The sequence below is a fragment of the Ornithorhynchus anatinus genome, chromosome 1 (genome assembly GCF_004115215.2).
Source record: "Ornithorhynchus anatinus isolate Pmale09 chromosome 1, mOrnAna1.pri.v4, whole genome shotgun sequence".
In the NCBI taxonomy this organism is placed as follows: Eukaryota; Metazoa; Chordata; class Mammalia; order Monotremata; family Ornithorhynchidae; genus Ornithorhynchus; species Ornithorhynchus anatinus.
This window is the reverse complement of record NC_041728.1, coordinates 105123162-105129766: the sequence shown is the minus strand read 5'-3', so window position 1 is coordinate 105129766 and position 6605 is coordinate 105123162. Positions and strand designations below refer to the sequence as shown.

Genomic DNA, 6605 nt, shown 5'->3' with positions numbered 1-6605 from the left:
CGCCCACCTCCTCACCACCCCCCGTTCTCCCCTATCCCGCCGACGTCCCCTGGGCCACATCCTCCCGTGGTCCTGGAATGCCCTCCCTCCTCTCCTCTGCCAAACTAATTCTCTTCCCTTCTTCAAAACCCTACTTAAAGCTCACCTCCTCCAAGAGGCCTTCCCAGACTGAGCTCCCCTTTTCTCTCTGCTCTCTCTACCCCACCTTCACCTCTCCGCAGCTAAACCCTCTTCTCCCTCCTTTCCCTCTGCTCCTCCCCCTCTCCCGTCCCATCCCCTCAGCACTGTACTTGTCCGCTCAACTGTATATATCTTCATCACCCTATTTATTTTGTTAATGAGATGTATGTCACCCTGATTCTATGTATTTGCTATTGTTTTAATAAGATGTTCCTCCCCTTGTTTCTATTTATTGCCAATGCTCTTGTCTGCCTGTCTCCCCCAGTTAGACTGTAAGCCCATCAAAGGGCAGGGACTGTCTCTGTTACTGCTTAGTACATTGCTCTGCACATAGTAAGTGCTCAATAAATACTATTGAATGAATGAATGAAAGTACAATTCAGAAATAAAGAGAGACAATCCCTGCCCAAACCGGGCTTACAGTCCAGAAGTGGGGAGACAGACATCAAAACAAGTAAACAGGCATTAATATAAATAAATAGAATTATACATATGTACAAATATGCCCAAGTACCTTGGGGCAAGGAGAGGCAGGGAGAGAAAAGGGAGTGAGTTGGGGTGATGCGGAGGAGGGGGGGAGTTGAGAAAAAGCAGGACTTAGTCTGGGAAGGCCTCTTGGAGAAGGTGAGGGAATGAGGGAAGTGTGATTGTTTGGCAGATTGGAGGAGGGAGGGCATTCTAGTCCAGAGGTAAGATGTAGGTCTGGGGTCAATACGGTGGGACAGGTGATAATGAGGCACAGTGAGAAGTTTAACACCACAGGAGTGGAGTGTGCGGATGGAGAAGGAGAGAAGGGAGGTGAGGTAAGAGGGAGCAAGGTGATGGAAAGCTTTGAAGCCAATAGTGAGGAGTTTGTTCAGTTATCCACGACTGGGAAAGCTGAGCATATCATCTTTGTTGAAAAACAGAACATAATGATATCACTGTATGTTTTTGTTCCCTCCTTTTTCCTGTGGGGATTAGAGAACTGGTAGGGAGATAAAATGAGAAAGCGGAAGACAGAGAACCATTCTAGAATGTCTGGCATAAGTCTAAGAATAATGTGGGATCTATGCTGACTGTGAATTGAGCTTGCTCCAACCTGGACTTAGAAGTTCTTGGGCAGGATAGCCTCGGGGAAAGACCATGTGACTGGGAGTCAGAAGATGCGGGTTCTTATCCCAGTTCTGCCACTGAATTCATGGGTGATATTGACAACATACTTTACCTCTCTATGCCTCAACACCTCATCTGTAAAGTGTAAACATGTACGACTAATCTACCTTTTAGACTGTGAGTCCCATATGGAACAGGAACTCTGTCCAACCTGATTATGTTGTTTCTACCCCTGCACTTGTATAATCCTTTGACCTGTAGTCAGATATAAATAAATACATATATATATGTTTGTGTGTTTATAAATATAAATAATGTGTATGTGTGTATATATATAGGTGTGCCTGTATATTTGTATGTGTGTGAGTGTATGTTTCTTAACAGTTAAAGATTTTAGAAAAAAGCTCAAATGTCCGTAAACTAGTTGCACCAAATGCATGATGCTCTTGATCACAGTAAATGATAAATATGACTAGTAGCTGTGTTCCTAACTGTTTAGGAATATATGGGCCTATTCTGCTTTATGTAAGAGGTTTAAGTAGTCTAGAGAGAAAATTAGGGATGAAAAGGGAAGGTTAAGATGGTTTGATGGTCCACCTGAAAGGTGGAAACCCAGCAGCACACCGAACACATGGTTCCTCCATGTAACCCAGGATCAGAGAAGCAGCATGGCTTAGTGGAAAGAGGATAGCCTTGGGAGTCAGAGGTTGGGTGTTCTAATTCCAGCTCTGCCACTTGTCACCTGTGTGACTTTGGGCAAGTCACTTAACTTCTCTGTGCGTCAGTTACCTCATCTGGAAAAATGGGGATTAAGATTGTGAGCATCACCAGAACACAACCTGATAACCTTGTATTTTCCCCAGTGCTTAGATCAGTGCTTGGCACACAGTAAATGCTTAACAAATACATTATTATAAAATACATCATTATTCTTATCTCTGTTACAGACAGAATCCCTGGCTAGATTAAAAAGAATTTAGGCTCTCACATGCAAAAGTCTTACCCTAACTTTCAGTCCCTTTGGCCTAGCCTTCTTTCCCAAAACATGAGCATCATCTCCAGTACATTTCAATGAATGGGTGATATGTTTTCAGCAATTGTCATTCTTCAACATTATTCAAACTCATTTTTCTTCTCCCATGCACCCAACCATTTCCGACAAGCATTTAATACTATTATCAACCTGAAAGGGCAAAAAAAAAAGTACTTGTTTCTTCTTAGGCTAAATGCTCTCTACCCAAGAAATATTAGTCAGTGGTATGCCAAAGTGAGCAAGGAGGTAAATTAATCTTGACTACTGAAAAACATCAGGCAGATAGGTGTTAGGGGACTGGCGTTCACCTTTCATGATACTCACTTGACTGCCTGAAAAATTTCATTTTACCCCAGGGCTCTAAGATGGGATTTATTGACCTATCCTTGCTTCTCCTTGTCAATGACAGGTAAAAGTTGAGAGATTTAGGTTTATATCTAGTGCCCTGGTTCAAAAGAAAATGATACTGCAGAAATATGAGGCCCTTACATTATTTTAAACTAAAGTGGCTGGCTCTTCTTATTCTGTTGTGCCTTCTACTTCTCAGTTACAGCGGAAATGGCAACTTGATGAACAGTCGGTCTCAATCACCATCCCACCATTTTTCTTAACCAATGGGATCTGGACCTTCAATTACATACAGAGAATATCTCTTTAGTATGGCTTTCGTGTATTCTCCCTCAATGATACACAACACAGCTGAACCCATTTAAATAAATGTCAAACTATTTTGATTATTAATGATGAAACAGATGGAATAAACCATTTACAGTGTAGAGCAGTCTATGTTTAATGTTTTTGAGTTTTCGATGTTTTTCTTTCAATTTTAGCTAGCTGTATTACCTCCTGTTTGCACTTTACTAAATGAAAACCTAATTGCAAAGCCTGGATGGTTGTTCTATATAAATAGTGTCACTGGGGAGGTTTAAAGTCTTTCATTTACATCATTTTCCTTTTTATTGTTTCACTGAGGCATCCACATTGAACACTCATTATGAAAACTTTAACTCTAATTCAATGCCCTGGCCTGAGATGTCTGAAATCTCAGCAACTAACTGTTGTTTGAAAAGGTTATCTTTTCAAGAGTCTGTTGCCTTTCTTGACTTTAGTCATAATTCATATCCCTCACATTGCCCTAAGTAAAAATGAGCAAAGGGAGCCCGAACTGTCCGAAGGGTGTTTTAAATATTCTGCCGTAAACAAGGCCCTTAGCCATGTTCATCCTAGTAACTGACACACAGAATGAGAGAAGAGACTTTACTGTAACCTCAGAATAGGCAGAAGGCAATCTACAGTGGCTGGACACAAAGACAATTGCTGCACAATTTCAATGTCACAAGGATAGTGGGGTAGTTTAACTTTTAAGAAGCTTGTAGGGCATCATTTTTCCTTTTTTTTTTCAAAATTGAATCCAGAGCCTTTTCCAGAGGTTTAGGGCCTAGATAGGGAGAACAGTGGGTGGGTGGGAGGGAGATAGTGCTTTGGTGCTCTGATCATGATTCAGACCTATAGGACCAGTACTGCTATTTAAGGTGTCAATTATGTTTCTTGAACTTGGTGCTACCTTAATGTTTGAGGTCAGGAACCTGTCACTGATTATTACATCTCCCTCATTGACCTTAATTTCTGCAGCCACCAACAACAGCTCCAAATCATTAACTCCCTCCAGAAGCCTCCTGTGACCCACCACCTCCCAGTCTTTTGAGCTGGCCAACTACTTTTCCTGGCCGGATAGAACTTTCCTGGCTGCTGGTGTGAACTTCCAAAATTCTCCCATCACTGTCTTGCCGCTCTCTCATCCAAAACTTTTCATTCTCCTCCTTCACAGCTGTGCCTCAAAAGAGGTCTCCCTCACTGTCTCAAAATTTACTCCTACATGTGCTCCAGGTCCCTTCCCCCATGTCCCATCTGGTTCTCTCTTGGTCATATTCAGGGTGTTGAGAATTTGTCAAGGAAAGCTTGGTAGAAGAGTTGGGATTTTAGGAGGGCTTTGAAAGTTGAGAGGAATGAGGCTAAATGGATTTAAGGGGTAAGAGATTTCAAGGACAGGGAGAAAGCATGTGCAAAGCAGTGTGGCCTGAAGAAGCAGTACGACCTAATGGATGGAATACAAAACTTGGAGTCCGAAGGATCTGTGTTCTACTCTTGGCCATGCCACTTGTCTATTGCGTGACCTTGGATGAGCCATTCATTTCTCTGTCTCAGTTACCTCATTGTAATATGGGGATTGATTAATACTGTGAACCCTATGTGGGACGTGATAATCTTGCCCCAGTGCTTAAAAAATAAAGCGGCGAATAGGCCAGCTGGGAGGATAACTTGGGAGCAGTGAAAAGTGTGAGCTGAAGAGAGTCAATACGTAAAATGCCACGAGTGGGAGAAAAATCTTAAAGTCAATTGAAAGGAGTTTTTGTTGGTATTTGGGCAGATGATTGGAGAATTTTGAGGAGAGCAGAGACGTGTGCAGAGCAATGCTTTAGGAAGATGATCTGGGAAGGGGCTTGGAACATGAATAGATGTGGGGAGAGGCTGCAGGCATGAAGACCACTGAGTCTAATTGTGATAGTCTGAGCATCTGAACTAGGGGAGTGGCTGCATTGGAACTGAGGCAAAGAGAGAGGGAGGAAGAGAGGTCAAGAGGCCTTCCCTGACTAAGCTCTCTTTTCCTCTTCCCCTTCTCCGTTCTGAGTCACCCTGCCTTGATCCCTTCATTCACCCCCCTTCCCCGCCCCCCAGCACTTATGTAAGTATCCATAATTTATTTATTTATATTACATCTGTTTCCCCCTCTAGACTGTAAGCTTGTTCTGGATGGGAATGTGCCTGTTTATAGTTATACTGTACTCTCCCAAGTGCTTAGTACAATGCTTTGCACACACTAAGCCCTCGATAAATACAACTGAATAAATGGATGAACGGGATAGCTCCACAAATTGTTTTGGAGGAAGAATACAGTAATATTCCCTAAGAGCTTACTGTGTGCAGAGCACTGTACTATAAACTGGCATAAAATACACTGGACTAAGACCTGAGTAAGCCCAAAATAGGCAGTGACACATTCCCTGACCTTAAAAAGCTTACATTCTACTGGTCTGTCTTGTTTTATGCCATCGAGTCATTTCCAACCCATAGCGACACCACAGACACATCTCTCCTAGAACTCCCCTCTCTCCATGTACAATTGTTCTGATAAAGTATCCATAGAGTTTTCTTGGTAAAAAAACAGAAGTGGTTTACAATTACCACCTTCCGTGCAGTAAACTCAAGTCTTCGCCATTGATGGTCTCCCAGCATGGGTGAGCTTTGACTTGTAGCAGATTGCCTTCCATTCGCTAACCACTACCCAAGCTAGAAAAGGAATGGTTAGTCCTCTGCTTGTCTCTCCTTCCACTAGCCGAGACTGGTAGAGTACTGGAAACTCTCCAGGAGCAACTCTGAGAGGGGCTCTATTCGTCTACTAGAAGATATATGTATATATGCATATATATATATATATATATATATATATATATATATGTACATATATATTCACCTTCAAGTAATTGGAATAAAGAATTGAATAAATTAGTGCATCCTTCTCCAAAGCCTGTCCTCTACACAAGACTTTTTTCTAGGTCTAGCCTAACTCTATGAGGTAGAGTCCAAAAGTTCAAATGATGCTATAAGATTCCTGTCCTCAAGCCATCCTTGCCCTAAAGGAAAAACGTTTAAAAGCCACAATCTAATCATATGTGGCCTCGATACATCTGCGAGATTTCATCCAGACACTCTATGATTGGCTCACTTTTAACATAATGTTACTGAGTAAAGTTGTGTCTCCAGAGAGAGCCGGACAAAGCAACTTTTCAGTGAACTTTTTCTATTAGTCTGTAGGAAAACCAAATAAATCTTGCCAAGTAAAGAATAAAGTCAAAAGTCTTGGGCTTGCTTCTAGTTGTTTTTATTCCTACTGATGCAATTCTACTGCTCAAGGCATGCGTGTTTGTCCAGAAACCAAGAGATTTCAGGAAACTGGTTAGCTGCGGCAATTACACACCTGTGTCAGTCCATTTACTTGAATTTCCGGGAGGCAACTCCATTGACAGAATAGATGGAAACAAAATGAACATCTCAAAGGAAATTTCCCATCCCTGTTTTCAGGTGCATTTTTATCCTCTCTTGGAAATTGAAAACCTCAGAAGGTTTGTCGCAAAACCTGTGACAGACTTTTCACAAAACCCAGAGCTCATTTTTACTTAAAAATAATATCAGATTTTATTCCAAACCCATGATACACTCTACACAGAACCTGTGACAG

General features: G+C 41.9%; 1 non-coding gene across 1 annotated transcript; it reads right to left on the bottom strand.

Moving 5' to 3' along the window:
• Positions 1-5614: 5614 nt before the first annotated feature.
• LOC114816460 lies at positions 5615-5752 on the bottom strand. Its single transcript, XR_003764237.1, has one exon. It is a non-coding gene; the product is annotated as a small nucleolar RNA SNORA7 (small nucleolar RNA).
• Positions 5753-6605: the final 853 nt, after the last annotated feature.